This window comes from Pleurodeles waltl, chromosome 2_2 (genome assembly GCF_031143425.1).
Source record: "Pleurodeles waltl isolate 20211129_DDA chromosome 2_2, aPleWal1.hap1.20221129, whole genome shotgun sequence".
Lineage (NCBI taxonomy): Eukaryota > Metazoa > Chordata > Amphibia > Caudata > Salamandridae > Pleurodeles > Pleurodeles waltl.
The window spans coordinates 217,397,925-217,414,149 of NC_090439.1; the positions used below are offsets into that span (position 1 = coordinate 217,397,925).

Genomic DNA, 16,225 nt, shown 5'->3' on the forward strand with positions numbered 1-16,225 from the left:
CGCCGCCGCCCCTCTCCGTCAGCTCAAACATGGCACCCAAACAGTGCGAAGCGGGCGCGTTTCTTGTCTGAGCCAAGCTCGGTGGAAGCAGCCAAGAGCCGTGCTAGAAATAAAGGAAAGTAGAAGCAGAGCGGGCGAGATTGGAAAATTGTAGACTCCACTGGCCTGGCTAGGGGGAGGGTCCTTTTCTGATGAAATGTTGCATAAATAATGCCGGTGGGGGTCTAAATTCGCCGTTTCCATGGAGACCTTTGTGCCTGGCTGAACTCCATCGTGCTCGGCTCCAAGTCTGCAGCCACTGTGCCCGTGGCGTCTCCCATCAATATCGCTGGACGGGCGTGAGCCGAGGGACTGCTGGCTGCTGCAGCCGACTCCGTCACCTTCGCTGCCTTTCCTCCCAAAGATGGCTTTCCTCTCCTCGGTTCCTCTCGGGCTGTGAGCGGCTGTGGGTTGTCGGGGTCCAGCTGCCGGGGCTTCGCCGGCGCTCCTGAGGAGTGAGTCCTCGCAGCAGTGCCCGTCCTCCCCGGCTCTTCCAGGAGTGCTTGTTTTGGGGGGGGGGGAGTGTCACCGGAGCCCTTGCCTGTGACGGCTGCTGCTGAGGTAACATTATAACCTGCTATTGACGTTCAGCTGCCCGCAGTAATAGAGGTCTCGGCGCGTCTTTAACCATGCTGGCAAAGTTTGTGACGCTTTCCACGCATTGCTATTGTATGCGTGTGGCCAGGCAGAGGAAGTGTTCGAGCCGCCCACAGAGGATGTCAGTGTAATCCCCAAGTAGTTAGATGAAAGGGCACTTTTATGTCTAGTTAAACAAGTGAGATAATGACTTTCCTGCCACTATGGCCAAGGATATGTTAAACAGATTCTCTGGAGTCACTTATTGAGAGCGATAAAGTTTTTGCATGTTTTTGTATGTGGCAAGGTTTCACGTAAGCCGGTGTCCGAATTTCTTAATACTAGTTGTGTGTGGGGGGGGGGGGGGGGGGGGGGGGGGGTTGCAGGCCAGGTCAAAGCTTGGATTGCCATCAGGGGCGTAGTTTCTTGGGGGTGGGGGGTTGTATTCTGTAGTAAATAGTTGGATACAAGAGCTTTCAGTCTGTACAATGAAGTGTCTGTCGGATTTCACCCGGGATTATAGCACACACAGACACAAACAAATACTCACGCATTTTATCTCATCTCTGTTTTGAAGGCCTTAAGAATGTTGATATGTTTGAAAAATGTTGTGTTTTAAGTGCCCCTAAGAATCCGCCCTCCTCTCTCTTTCCACTGCACCTTATGCTCCCCTTATGTCCTGCTTCTCATATAATGAAATTTAGCAAGATGTCCCAGTGTGACTGTTGGGAAATCTGAAGCCCCCCCTCCCCAATATTAATGACCGACCTACACCCCTGATTGCCATTCCTTTAGTGAAACCAACTTAATAATGTGTATTTCTTTAACAAGTTGGTGCTTGTGGACCACAGACCCTTTTTGCACACGTTTGTACTTAAAGATGTCTTCCGCACCAGCAAAAAGCTGAAGATAATTCACCGACCGACGATGTGATTTTTCTGACACCAACCTGTTTTAGTTTAGATGAGGATAAAATGTGTGTTTATCATAGTTCGCTAAGTCCTGATATATCATCACATGCAGACGACTGACCCTCATAGATGGTTTCACAACTCACGTGTATTGGACTTTGGAAAACATGCAAATTGTAAGACCCTAGCTATGGCTGATGTGGAAAAGTGATACATTTATCACACCAGATTTATTCTGAGACCTCACCAAAATCCTCAGCAAATATAGATTAAAACCAGAAGTCTCATTATTTACCAGACATTTTCCAGCAGTTATGATGGCAGGACTGGCATGCCAACATTACGCTGGGAAAATATTGGGGGCGCACCGTCTTTCACACAATTCATAATTGCAATATGTGCGGTCACCACACATATTACTACTATTCAGACCTACCACAAACAGGGCCTACATATGCTCTCCTAGAGTTTTCCCAGAGTCAATATAGGGTAACTCATAGAAATTATTTTAACCAGGTGAAATTACTGTACCTAGTGGAGAGGTTATTTATAGTGGATAGTAGAACTGCAAGTGCACTGTGCTTCACTGTTTCCTTATTGTCCCAAAGCTTGCAGTAAAGCCTTGTACTTACATAGTTAACTGTTGGTTGCAAATAGACATCTTTCTTGATGACGCCAAGTGATTGATGATTAATGCCTATAGCTTTTTTTTTTTTTATACATGTGTTTATATATTTTTGTTTTGTGGTTATTATGCCACTGTGGCCTGTAAAATGCACTTGTGTAAGTGACTTTTTATTTCCTTATTGTATTGTATTGTATTTATATAGCGCTTACTACCCTTGACGAGGCGTCAAAGCGCTTTTCGATGAGTAGCACGCTACTCTGGAACCCAACAAGAATTAGTGATGGATTAGTATCGTTAAATAATGAGTACAGTTTTAGTATTATTATGAGTTAATTTGAGCCGCAGATATGAGAGTTTGTTAGTTAGATTGACTGGAGTAATGGAGGGGTGGAGGAGGAAAGAAATCCAGAAATGTTAATTGGGAGTATATCCTTCATTTACTCAACCCAAAGGCTTGGGATGAGTAAAGGGGGGCGGAGGGGGAAGAGTATGTGGAAGGGTTAGGGAGAGCATAGTAGCAGGGTGAGATAAATGCAGGAGAATTTAGTAGGGTTGTGTGGGAGGTCACAGTAGTAGAGTGAGGTTTGGTGAGTTAGATGTGGAAGCGGAGGGAAGAGCTTAGGCAGAGATATTTAGGAGATGAAAGTGGTAGAAGGGATTTGGGATGAGTCAGAGTGAGAATGGAGGATAGTTTGATAGAGACATGACAAAAGAGTGATGAGTAGATAAGTGTGATAAGATGAGAGCAGGAATTCATAGATATCTAGTATAACAACCCACCCAGGAGCCATGAAATGATCCACGAACATGCCAAGCACAGAAACAAACATATACACATACATACATACATATATATATATGTACACACACACACACGCACATGAATACACACACATATGCACATACAATACATAATTAGAACCATGGGTAAAAAATACTTAGTCATACAGGTTTAAAGAGTGTGTGTGTATTTTATTGTTATGACATAGTAGCAATACATATTTTCTAAAGAAACTATAAATAAATAGAAATATACATATAATCTGAAAAAATATTTATCAACATAGACATATGCAGTTCATAGTTATTTGAATAAGGTGGTTATGAAGGAAAGAGCCAACTCTTGAGTAGTTTTCTGAAGACAAGAGAGTTATCTGTGGCTCTTATAGTTGGGGGTAATGAATTCCATAGTTTTGCTGCTTGGACGGAGAAGGATGTACCACCTATAGTCTTTTTCTTGTATGGTGGTGTTCTAAGGCGGATGTGTAAAATTTAGGGCCATATTTATAGTTTTTTTGCACCGCATTTGTGTAAAAAATGACACAAATGCAGCGCACAACAAGTATAATGTGGGCCTTAGTATTTCCACTCTAGTCTTTGCAACAGTAGGGAAAGCATTGCAATCCAGAAAGGTGAAATGTAGTATTCCCACTCCAGTCTGTGCAACAGTAGGGAAAGTGTTGAAATCTGGAGGAGATAAAATGTAATAGCCCCACTCCAGTATATGCAACAGTAGGGAAAGTATTGGACTCTGGAGGAGTAAAATTTACTATTCCCACCCCAATGTGTACAACAGTAGGAGAAGTACTGGACTCCAGAGGTTTAAGCTTTGCTATTCCTACTCCAGTCAGTGTAAACTTTACTATTCTCACTTAATTCTGTGCAAAAGTAGGGAAAGTGTTGGACTCAATACTGTTATAAATAACTATTCCCACTCCAGCCTGTACAACAGTAGGGAAGGTATTGGACTCCAGGGGGGTAAAAGTTACTATTCCCACTCCAGTCTGTGCAACAGTAGGGAAAGCTTTGAACTTCAGTGGGGTAAAATATACTATTCTCACTCCGGTCTGTGGAACAGTAGGGAAAGTGTTGGACTCTGGAGGGGTAAATTTTACTAGTTCCACTCCAGTCTGTGTAACAGTAAAAAAGCGTTGGACTCCGGAGGGGTAAAAGTTGCTAATTCCACTTCAGTCTGTGCGACAGTAGGGAAAGTATTGGACTCCGAAGGGGTAAAATGTAGTATTCCCACTCCAGTCTTCGAAGAGTAGGTAAAGCATTGGACTCTAGAGGGGTAACATTTACAATCGGCACTTCAGTCTGTTCAGCAGTAGGGAAAGCATTTCCAGAATGTGGAAAAGTAGGGAAAGCATTGAACTTTAGAGAGGTACAATTTAGTATTTCCACTCCAGCTTTTTCAACAGTAGGGAAAGTGCTGGACTCCAGAGGGGTAAAATGTACTATTCCCACTCCAGTCTGTGCAACAGAAGGGAAAGTGTTGGACTCAGAGGGGTAAGATTTACTATTTCCCACTCCAAAATGATCGAGAACCCTCTATGGAAAAATCAAAGAGTGTATTCATATGCCGGGTTATGTTCTGACAATAAAATTTTGAATCCACGTTATCATTTCCAGTGCACTTATTAGTTCCCTACACAATAAGTTTTGTCAGAAAAAACAAAACGAGACAGCCAACATGTGTTTCGCCCCCTTGTGGTATGTTCACCTGGGGCTTTTTCAAGGCTGCAAATAATAAAAGAATAATCAGACAAGTGTAGTGTTACTATCAAGAATGATAGGTTGACATGTTAGTTGAAACCCAATGAAGATACCATTCCTTGGTGCAAGAAATAATAGATGTGCCTAGAGAAGTAGAAGGGAATCTTAAGTGGTTATCATTATAAGTTTAAGTCCCGAAGTCAAGCCCAAGATTGATGTAGCATAAATAAAGTAGAAGAGGAAATAGATAGAAGATGAATAACTGGTGATATCAACAGACAGGGGGGGCAGAAATGGCCTAAAATAAATTTGCCCCCCAGGGGAACGTCCCTTGCCTAAGGGGTCGCTCCCCTTGTGGAAATTCACGAAGAAAAAAAAAACTCCCTTGTGTCTAGTGGTTTCTGTCCCCCTTATGAAACACATTGACTGGTGTGCGTGTAGTTTAGGGGGAATAGAGATACATCAGTCACCCACCATACAAGAACGATTAACAGTCAGGAGCTGCAACGTGAACTGAGGTGATAGAAAATAGAAATCCTGACGTTCTTTTTGAGATACTGTTTTGAGCTCCGTGCGTCTGTGAACATGTAGCAATAGCTATGAATTGGGACGTGCATATATTCCAGATTTTTTAAATACTATTTGGAACCATCAATAAATTAATGAGCAAGAAAACTCCTGGTTTACAGCTGGCTAGAAGTAAGTATGAGCGTTGGTGCTGTGGTAGCCAGCAACTTACTCCATAAACCATCACACAAGAAACTACCAATAAACCTGGGAAATGACAGCCGAACTCCTGAGGGCGCATACCAACTCACCCCTAGCGTTCGTGCCTGCACGACGCAGTCACTTTACTGGGCACTGCAGTGCACCGTGTAAGGAAAGGGAGTGCTCGCCGAAGGCAGCGCCCTATATGCTTCCACGAAGGGGGAGCACTGAAGCTGTGCATTTTCAGCAAAAAAAAAATCATTTCAATGGTTTACTATTAGTCGGCGACCGGCAGACATTTCCCAGTGTTCTTTCGGGAAAAGTATAATACAATGCTGAAATCAAAAGAAAGATTTAATAATCAACGGTTTTAACTTTGTGTGTTGTTGCACCGGTCATTATGGCATGCACTGCTCACACAAGACCTCTCACCTCCTGCCAAAGGACAACCGCACTGTCCCCTTTGTTTTACACGTCTTTTCTCACCATTGATGGTGTTGTGCTACAGAGAGGATGCTAGAGACATCCTGGTGTGGTCAGTCGTGTGCCAGTTCAGAGACTCCGTGACTTTAAACGGACGCCTCGCCACATTTCTGATACTTGCCCTCTGTCTATACTAAGAGTATCTTGACGCCCTTAGGGATGTGGCTAGAGTTTTAGGAAACACATACGTGAATCATGTTCACTGGAGGAGACTACAGTAGGCTGTGTCTTCAATAAATACTTGGCCCCTCTACTGAAACTGACCACCAGGTGCCAAAGAAACTACCAAACAAGCCACTGAATAGTCGTGTCCAGGACTGCGTGACTGTTTAGCACCCACAAATGTATGTCTCAATCAAATGGCAGAATGTCAGTTGTCAGGACCAGTGTGTGCTGTGTTTAAAATAAAGACCACGACATCCTTCCCAGCCATCCCAGAAACTTACGTGTGGTGATGTGATGTGTTCACGTGTGCATGGGCTTAGTGTACATTCTCGAGATCGTTAAGTCTGGATGGAGAGGAAAGTTGATTAATCTTGCTCTCATTCTCAACTCTGGAAAAGATACAAAGTTCACAATTGGAGACCAAAGACTTTTCCACATGATTGTGAACCATGAGTTTGCTTTACCTTAATCTAGAATAGCCACACTGTCAACATGTATCAGTCAAATACTAGACATTCTACAGCACATTAGACAGCACACGCATGAAAAAGTAAACTATTTTCAAAGTTCCAAATTAATTCTGGTGATCTTTGTATATTTCTTTACTTTAGTGTTTCAATATCAAATTTTCAAGCACAATCCACTAGTATGCTAATTCTGAAAAGGTCCAAATTCAGCCACACTAGACACTTTTTGGGCTTATCTCTGGCCTTAGGGTGCTCCTTAAACAATCCACGAATGTTAAATATTTTCATAATTTTAGGAACTTCATATTTTAGAACTGGTTGTTGCGTTTCAGCACCCTTTATTCTAGGCCTTAACAGGACAGTGCATAAGGATTTATCTAGTTAATAAAATCCACCTTCAAACAAACAAGCATATATCTGATTTGTTTACCATAGGACTACATATCTACATTAAAGTGTTGTTCTGGTGGTGTCATAACCCTTACAACCGATATGTTAATAGCCACAAGCGAATCAAATAATGTGAAATGTGTGTCACAGAATTAAGAACTTTGAGAATAATTGACTTTTTCATGTATGTGTTGTCTAGTGTGCTGTGCAATGTCCAGTATTTGGCTAATATATGTTGAAAGTGTAGCAGTTCTTTATTCAAATAAAGCAGACTCAAGCTGCACAATCATATGAAAAAATCTTTGGTCTTCAATAGTGAACTATGTCTCTATTGTAGAGTTGATAATGAGATCAAAATTCATCCCTATATAAAAAACAATTTTTCTTTGTTAATCATAGATGCCCAGGATTACACAGTGTTATACGGGCAATCCCATTAACCATTTTGTTTAAAATGTGATAAGCACGGGATGTTGATGTCTGATTGCTGCATGAGGCCTAGCGGTTATTTCTAAGTAGAAAGAGGATAGAGCTTTGACGGGATCTACCATGCTGTGGCTGTAACTGAGGGCCTTTTGTGTAATAAGCAATCAACCTTAATGGCTCCTGACTCGCGTATTGGGAACCTGCTCTACAACATTTAGGCACTTAGGGCCATATGTACAAAAGCTTTTTCCCATAGACACAGAATGGGTAAAATCCTTTCGTACATCTGGCCCTAAGGGCCAGATGTACGAACACATTTTCCCATAGACACAGAATGGGCAAAACTGCTTGCTACATCTGGCCCTTAGTTGTTAAAAAAAAACGCTGGAGGAAGATTTAGCAGTGGTTATGGTGGCTCTTGGGAGCTGTTCTTGACAGAGGAAAAATGCTGCATGGAGGTCCAGAGAAGCTCTGTGATCAGGAGGGAATAGTCATGGCCTGCCCACCCTCAGATCCGTCAGTAAGAGGCATCAACACTCGCTGCTGGTGAGAAGTCTACAGAGGTGAGAGGTGTTACAGACTGCATATTATATATTGTCCAGAAAGCATACGTTTGCACTTCTTTAGATAAAGAGTATAGGTCTACAGGCCTTGATAAAAGCCAGTTGCTGTGCAGAAGACAAAAGCAAGAGAAGAGTTTGGCAATGCACTCCCCCCACAATTAGGGGGGGTGGTGTTTAGGACTCGGGCCCGCCTTGGCCTGGGCTCTGCGTAATGGTCGTGCGTTTGCAGGCCGTTTACACTTCTGCCCACTTGCCTCGCGAGGTGAGAGGGCAGAAGACCAGGAGTGTGGGGTCACACAGGGTGCGTCATTTCCAATTCCGACCTATGGCAGCGCATCCAATGGGGGGTTACTTACGTGCCCGCAGAGAAGTCCTCAGTCTTTTCGTGGATGCGGCATGGGCGGCAGAGACCTGATTGAATTTTTGATTAACATTATATGATTTTTATGGTATGATTTTAATTAATTAACTGTGTGTTTTTTAATGCCATTTGTAAATAACATTCTTCCAATGCAAACACAGCCAAACTTTGTCAGTGTAAGTGTGGCTTGTGTTGGGACTGGGACCGACTGGAGGCATCTGGGTTCTAGGATACTGGCTGGACGGGTCTGGTGAGTAGGATCTGTGTTTACTGGACTAGACAGTATAGAAATGAAGGAGAGATCCTACTGGGGATTTCTCTTATTTGGTCTCAAGCTTACCAGACCATGGAAGACAGGGGCGAACGTCAGTGGCTCTTGTTATCCGACCGCTGTGTGTGGCTCTTGTTATCCGACCGCTGTGTGTGGCTCTTGTTATACGACCGCTGTGTGTGGCTCATCTTAATGTGTCACAAGGTACGCAGGCCAGAGCAGCATGGCAGAGAGACTGGTGCTCTGAGTTAAAGGTCCATGTCAGCCTTATTTGTGAGTAACACAGGCAGCACTTGTAAGTTTCAGAAGTTCAGGAGGGACATGAAATGAAGGCTGGTACCCACTTCTTCAAGGAACTCTCCTGTGCGGTGGCTGAGCTTGCAGGCCTGTGGTGAAGAACGACTGGCATGTGGCACCAAGGAACACCCAGGTCTATCACTAACTGTAGTCAGGGATCGCCGCCAGGCTAGAACCCTGCACCCTTGGGCTCGTGTAGTGCTGAAGACTGGTGCTTAGGAGCAGTGTTTGAAGCAGAATGCGCTGATGGGAAGCACAGGATGTTTTGTTGCTGGGATGGGTGAAAAGAACAGAGGAGGCCAGAGAACCCTAAAGAAGACCTGCGATGCAAGCCCAGTATGGCATGGCTGGGCACTGCGGTGAACTAACGGGTCTGCTCACCCTTGGTTTGAAGACGAGATCTGCCACCAGATTAACAAGGGCCCAGTAACAGAGAGAAAGGGCGGTGACCTTAGGTTTATTCAGGGTGTTGGAAATTGAAAAGTTCTCGTGATGCCTTGATCACGTTATCTGGGCCTGTAATGGCATTTCCCGCGATCTTACTTGGAACGCCGCTAAGGGAATGTTTTTGTTTTCGTGTCTGATCAAAAGAAAAGTAGTACCAGCTTAAACAGTATGTTAAGTTTTTGAAACTTTACATGCATTTAATGGGAGGAAAATGCAGTTGTTAATGCTAGTGAGGGTAGTAGAAGTCTGTAGGAGGTTGGTGAAGTGCTATTGTTGCTCGAGTTTGGCAATCTTCCTGTGCTCAGTAATTTGCGTGTGGAATTGTTACAGGTTTGTATTGCGGTATCCCCTGTTAGTTGCGGTGATGGAATGTGGGCGCATTCATGTTTTCAGCTGGTCTGTGTCTAGTTGGCAGATGTTTAATATTGCTCGAATGTAACTAGATGGCAGATAGGGGAGATGAGTTTAGTGCCCTTCTGTGTAGTGTTAAGGAGCTATGGTCTGATGTGCAGTTTAAATTGTGCGAAAAGCAGTACCCTGTCGCAGTGTGTGCGTCCTGGTATTACAATATGGGGAAATTTAGTAAACTAGTTTCTAGTGTGCAGATGTGGTGAAGTGTAGTTCCCTGATTTCTGCTGTTGTGACAATGGGGAAGAGCAGTCACCTGTTGTGAGTTTCTGGTGTTAAGAAAATGGAGAGCAGGTCCCTGTCACACTTCTAACTAAGGGCCTATTGTGGAATGAATAATGTATATATTTCCAAGTCATTAGTTTTGAGCATGTTTACCTTCATTAGGTTTGCGTACTATCGTTCATATTTACAAGAAGTGGCGCAGCGTAGCCACTGTGCCAAAATTGGCAGCGCATCGCTACGTCTCTTCTAAAATGCAGGGATGCGCTGTATTTACTACAATACGGCCCATCCCTGTGTTTCCGCTGGCGCTAAATTAGCTGCCATGCGCCAACACGGCCACCCTTGTGCCGTGGTTCAGGGACGTCTGCGTTGCGGGGGAGATGTTTTTTGTGCAGGAAGGGATACCTTCCTGCACAAAAACAATCTTCAATGGCGATTTGTTCTTTCTATGTGTGTTGCAGAACGCAGCACCCATAGAAAGAGGCAAAAGCAAAGAGAAATGAAAGCATTTCTCTTCGTTGCACCATGTCAACGCCAACCCTGGGATGGCATTAGTTTTTGGCGCTGCCACTGATTTATGATTTCTTGTAAATCTGGGGCAGCGTCAAATTGGAATGGGTGTTGCTGTGGAATGCCCACAGCAACACCCATTGCACGCCCCTTCCGCACAAAGTGCCACGTGTCAATCGTTTTATTTTTCTGTTTCTGGCACAGCCAGCAGTGCAGGGAGTTAACAGGACTGGGCCACAGGAGGTGGGAGTCGGGAGAAGGGGAGAGGGCATCTAAGGGCTCATGTGTATTTGTCCGGCCGTCTCAGGTCGGGCAAACACACATGCGCACTTAGGTTTCTGGAGAAACTGCAGAGGCCCTAGGGTTGTGTCTGAGTGGCAGTCACTGCCGCTCAGACTAATCCTGGTGCTGCTTTCATGCTAGGTTTTGCATGAAAACAGTGCCAGGATTTCTGGGGCGCCTGTGTTGGTATCCCAGCAGTGAATGCTGGAACACCAAAATAGGAGAGAAGGTGCAGAGGCAGCAGGGATGGAGGCAAGATCAGTGTTTTTTATTTTATTTTTTATTTTTGCCTTGTCTTCATTGACCCTTGCTCTACCCCACCCCCAACTCCCCCCCCACCCCTTGAGTTATGTGGCGGCAGCCGCTGGTCAGTTGGAGTCAACTGCCTTTCCTAGTGGCTTCTATGTGCGGACTCTGTGCTCCCTTGTGCAGGTTACCAAAACCCACCAGCAAACTCAGCAGTTTGCCTTAGACTTGCCCACCCGACAGGCAGCAGGATTCCACTAATCAGTGCTTAATTTGAGCCGGTGGTTTCCGGTGTGCGGCACCAGCACTTATTTTCGGGTGCAGGCACTTACTTTACTGCATCAGGTAGTTTCGGCGAGCAAAAACGCGTCACAAAGGGAGAAAGCAGAAAGCTGCAAGAGTGAGCGGAAGGGGCACGGGGTAGCTGTAAATGGATTAAAGAGCCCAAGATGGCATTAGGATAATACCTCAGTATTCTGGGCTTACATATACAATTTCAGCTGCCGCATGTTTCAGAGGAGAGCTTTGGGCACCGGCTTGTTTTTGTATACAAATTAACCACTGCAGCTAATTAGAAGTTTCTGAATCGAAGGTCTTACCACACAAAGTACTCTTCCTGAGCAATAAGGAGCTTCAAAACAGAGGTAAACCTAAGCACATGCTGTAGGTTTAACTGGATTTAGATGTCAGCTAGTGCATGGCACGAGCGTGCGCTGAGCGAGCAAGACGTGTTCATGGGCTTGAGAGCACGTGATGAGCTCTGCACTTGTGTGAAAACACTGGGAAGCTTTCTCAAACTCTTCCCTAAGCCTAATAAACAGTTTTATTTGTTCCCAAATGAAGTCATTACTAATGATTTACCGAAGACAGTTAACTGCTCACCGAATGCTCGCCGGCTATCATTCACTCTGATAATGGATTTTTTGGCCATATATTGCTGAGCAGGAACTTGTTTAAGAAGACGTGATGATCACATCAGATTATTCAGTCCCGTCACGTGCTTTGCGGCCGATGCTGTGAATTCTCTGAGGAGCTCGGCGCATTAGCAGGAAAAGCCCACAGAAAGTAACAGAGAAGTGCAGTGCATTTCCCACCAAGGAGACAAAGGCGTCGTATCACAACATACTTTTCAAGGCTGACTGTAGAAATACTATGCGATTAAATGCAATTAGATTTCTTGCGGGGTATGAAGCTCTTTCACCAAAAACAGAGAAGAACTATGTGCAGCGCTAATGGTATTTTTGTAGAAATATTTATGTGGTTGAAAATGAGGGCGAGGGAACAACATAGTGTCACTATAGGTATCTAGCTACAATTTTTACTTAACGTGCATAGAAAATGCACAGTTGGGGTCAGATCACGCAAAGCGGCACAAGGCAACCCTAGGGCATAAGTGCGATTTACTCAGCCACTTAAAGCCACCTTGCCTGGCTCTGCGTGACTTAGTAAATCCAGAGTAACGCACTGCAGCACAAATCGCAGCCTTGACTTACCCTGCACTGGGAAGGCATGCCATAGGTGGAGCATGGCCATTCCCATGCTTCCACCCATGGATTTTGACGCAGTGCCAGATTTACTACGGTGCGTAAACCTGGGAATGCATCAAAATGGTACATTTTCCCAATAGGGGTGTAACGAGGATATATATCATTATTTGTTGTCATGATTTCCTTTTTCTACATGTGATGCATTTGCAGCAGAGGAAAATGCCTCACAATATTGTTTTTGTGCAGGAAGGTGTCCCTTTCAGCAACAACACAATCCTGCCTATAATGCAGGCACCCTTGCACCAGAGTGCCTACATTGGTGCTTAGAAGCACACAATGTCCCAACACAGGGAGGCAGCAGAAATGTGCCATGTCTTTGCAAATATGGCACATTTCTGATGTTCTCCATTCATGCAACACAGTGCAGCAAGTTGCCTCGCGGAGCTGCGTTGAGTGAAATGTTAATAAATCTGCCCCTTGGGCTTCCTTGTGAATTTTGGGAGTGGTAATTCAGCATTTTCTTTCTGCATTAGCACTCCCTACAACATGAAAGCTTTACCAGATGTGAAGAGGGACCTAGTAAAGCCTATTGTTTTTATGCATGCATGTTTCATCTGCCAAAAACACGGGGAAAAATGTGTTCGGAAATGATCCTGGAATTTGAGAATCCCTTATGACATGGGTCAGGTAATCCAGGGACCCACATGTTTTTCCTCATTGTGGGGCAAAAACTATGATGAGCGATAAGTGGGGTGGTGGTGTTATCGGCAGGAAGGAATCAGTAACACAAGGTCTTGTTTTACCACCCCCTGTTACGGCCCCCTCAGAAATAGGGGTATAGTATATAGTTAGGTTGGTAAATATATCCTATTTTCTATTAAAACAACCTTATAAATTCACTTAAAAAACACGGTTAAAATGACCTTATAGATATAGGAAAATGTAAGTAAAACATAACATTTTAAGCTACAAAACAGCGAAATTCACTAGTTATAGTTAAATTAAGTATAACTTGCACACTTGCCATGCACAATGATCTAATGAATGATGTCATTTCAGATGTCATCAATGTTGTTATAAATGAAATATTTGAACATATCCTGAATGGTCTGAGAGGCCATATATAAGGTCATAAGCAGTGCATGGCAAGTGCACAAAATATAGTTACTTGATGTCATTTGAGATGGCATCAGTGATGTCATCAATGATGTAATTTAACTTCCTTCGAGTGATAAAAAATAGTCATAAGCTGTATATGGTTGGAGCTCAAATTATACTTAGGTCAGTAAAGTTTAAGTGGTGAATTCGAGAAGTTTTTTTATTTTTCAAATGTTAGTTTTTATCTTATTTCAACACCTAACTATAATGTCACTTAAACTGTAGGGTTTTTTTCAGTGAATTTCTAGTTTTTTTTAAAAGTAAGCTTAGACCTTATTAGGGTACCTAAGTATATTGTTACTGTAATACACACACACACACACACACACACACACACACACACACACACACACACACACACACACACTCGCTCTCTCGCTCTCTCGCTCTCGCTCTCGCTCTCTCGCTCTCTCTCTCTCTCTTGCGCTCTCTCGCTCTCTCGCTCTCTCTCTCTCTCTTCCAGGCTTCTATATTGACTACCAAAATGTGCCTCATGGTTGTGTCTCCTTCGCGAGCTTCATTTGCACGCTGTGAAAACATGAATACAGTTTAAAGCATTATGCTATATGCACAAGGCTAGGTCAGGCATGGGTCAGCAGCACCTTCAAGATCTGGTGGACCCTACCAGCCCACTCTCTCGCTATGGTCAAGCAACTGATCCCTGTTTACGATTCCCAGAGTCAAATTGGCTTGCGTGGGAGGTTATTCTTTTTCATTCCTCGGCCCCAAGCTGCGGAACACCTTACCCAAGTGTTTCAGAATCTGCACTTCACTGTACATCTTTTGCAAGAACCTGACGACCTGCATGTTCTAATTCTGGTTGTTCTGCCTGTCCTACCTGCTGCCTAAGCACTGGGAAACCCTATTTGGGTAGCAGTGTGCTATGCAAGATTTCTATTATAATAATAATAATAATAATAATGTGCTGTTTTAAAATGTGGGACTATTAAGTGACTGTCAAGAAGAGTGGGCTGAGTAAATGGATGTGGAAAGGGGATTCTGTACATTTGCAGTATACAGATGTTACTCTGTTGAAGTATTTTTGACCCCGTTGCAAATACATTATTTCTCAAATTACTAAAAACCCACACTTCTCCTCAAATTTGTAAGCCTATGATTTCATACCTACAGTAATATCTCAATCCTCATTTACTTCAGCCTGTTCATCAGGAAATTCTTTACATTCAAGTCCAATTCCAAGAAAATAACTTTCATGAATGCCTGACATTTATCTTGCATACAAAATGTTAGCACTCTAGTTGTTCATTAGAACTCTATGGAGACTCTGCTGTTGAATACTAGGCAGTAAACTGTGAGGCTGCTGGTGCTGCTACTGAAAGTACATTTTACTCTGCATGTCATAATGTTTACTGAAATAGACAAGGAAGGTATTTGAGAATTGTGTCCTCATTTTAGCTTTTTAGAGTGCCAACCATAATTTCTATTTCAAAAGGAAACCCCTAATTTTGTTAATTACTAAGCAAACTGCTTTAGGGCCGCTGTTTTCAAACTTGTGACTTCTATGGACCCTCACAGAGTCATTACTGGATTCCAGAAACCCTCACTGAGTCATTGCTGGAAGCCGTTGACTCCGGTCTTAATCAATTTCCATGGCTTGAACCTCAAAATAATACACAAAAATAAATAAACAATTTTACACCAACCAAATACAGAAATATAGATTCTTTTTTTTTAACTGGCTAAAAATCATTGCCAAAAGCCTATACGTCTCATAGGTGAGATCTCTTGGCTTTGCTTATTTTGTTTAGTGACTACAGTGTGAGCGGTCATGAGCAGTTTGAGAGTCTGCAGGTTAAGGGTCACTTAAAATTAATGTGGGCACAGAACATAAGATTGCAGATTAGTGTTTGTGAATTTTATAAGGCATTTCTGGGGATCATTTTAGTGACCAAAGTGGCTTAGGTGATGCATGTGGCGTTCTAAGAAAGCACCAATAAATAAGGTAAAAAGAAGTGGAGGTACAAGTGCAGACTAGAGAAAGTCAGGGCAAGTGCAACTTTAACTAGGACTGCGTTGCGGACATATAAAGCCACTTTGGAGCCTTTAGCTTAATGTGGCTTCCATGTGTGTCTGTCAGAAATCTGTCACTCTGTAGTAATCCATCAACAATACCTAGGGCCAGATTTAAAAGAAAATAACAATGTGCTGCGCCAAATTTGGTAGTGTCGCGTACCGTCATTTTCAAAATGCAGGGATGAGCCGTATTTCCTAGAATACAGCGCACCCTTGTGTTACCCCGCGCCGGCAGTAAATTTGCTGCTGTGCGCACATTAAAAAGCATGCAGGGACAGAGATAAAAACATTGCTACTTAAAGCAGCTCCCTGCTTACGGGAACAATTCGGGCTCCCACACGAGACAGGGGCAGGTGGGACCGCGGCGGCCTTGAGACTCCACCCGCAGTCCCCACAACCTTAGACTGAGTGCACTGGGTGGGGCCAGAGCACCCATTAAAACGTGGCCGATCCCCGAGGGATGGAGTCCCTGGGGCTAAAAATGTCCTAGGGAGAGGGGCCATGGGCCCCCTCCCTTTTTAAATGAATTGTTTGGCCCTGGAAAGGTGGTGGTCCCCGGGTCCCGGTAGGGGGAGGGGGTCCTTGCAAGTGTCCGTGTGACCTCCCCCCAATAAATGACTTAGAAATAGTCCTGGGGAGATGGTGGT

At 43.8% G+C, this 16,225-nt stretch overlaps 1 protein-coding gene across 29 annotated transcripts in view; it reads left to right on the forward strand.

Moving 5' to 3' along the window:
- CTNND2 (catenin delta 2) overlaps positions 1–16,225 on the forward strand; it is a 3,139,673-nt gene that overhangs the window by 731,242 nt on the left and 2,392,206 nt on the right. For 5 of the 29 annotated variants that reach the window (XM_069219669.1, XM_069219676.1, XM_069219679.1 and 2 more), the window contains exon 1: positions 26–600. The exons of 20 other annotated variants lie outside the window; for them this stretch is intronic. The gene's annotated coding sequence lies outside the window, so the exon portion shown is untranslated. Of the gene's footprint in view, positions 1–25; positions 601–16,225 lie in introns of those variants that run through there. 4 more of the 29 variants (XM_069219673.1, XM_069219680.1, XM_069219675.1 and 1 more) reach the window with 1 other exon arrangement.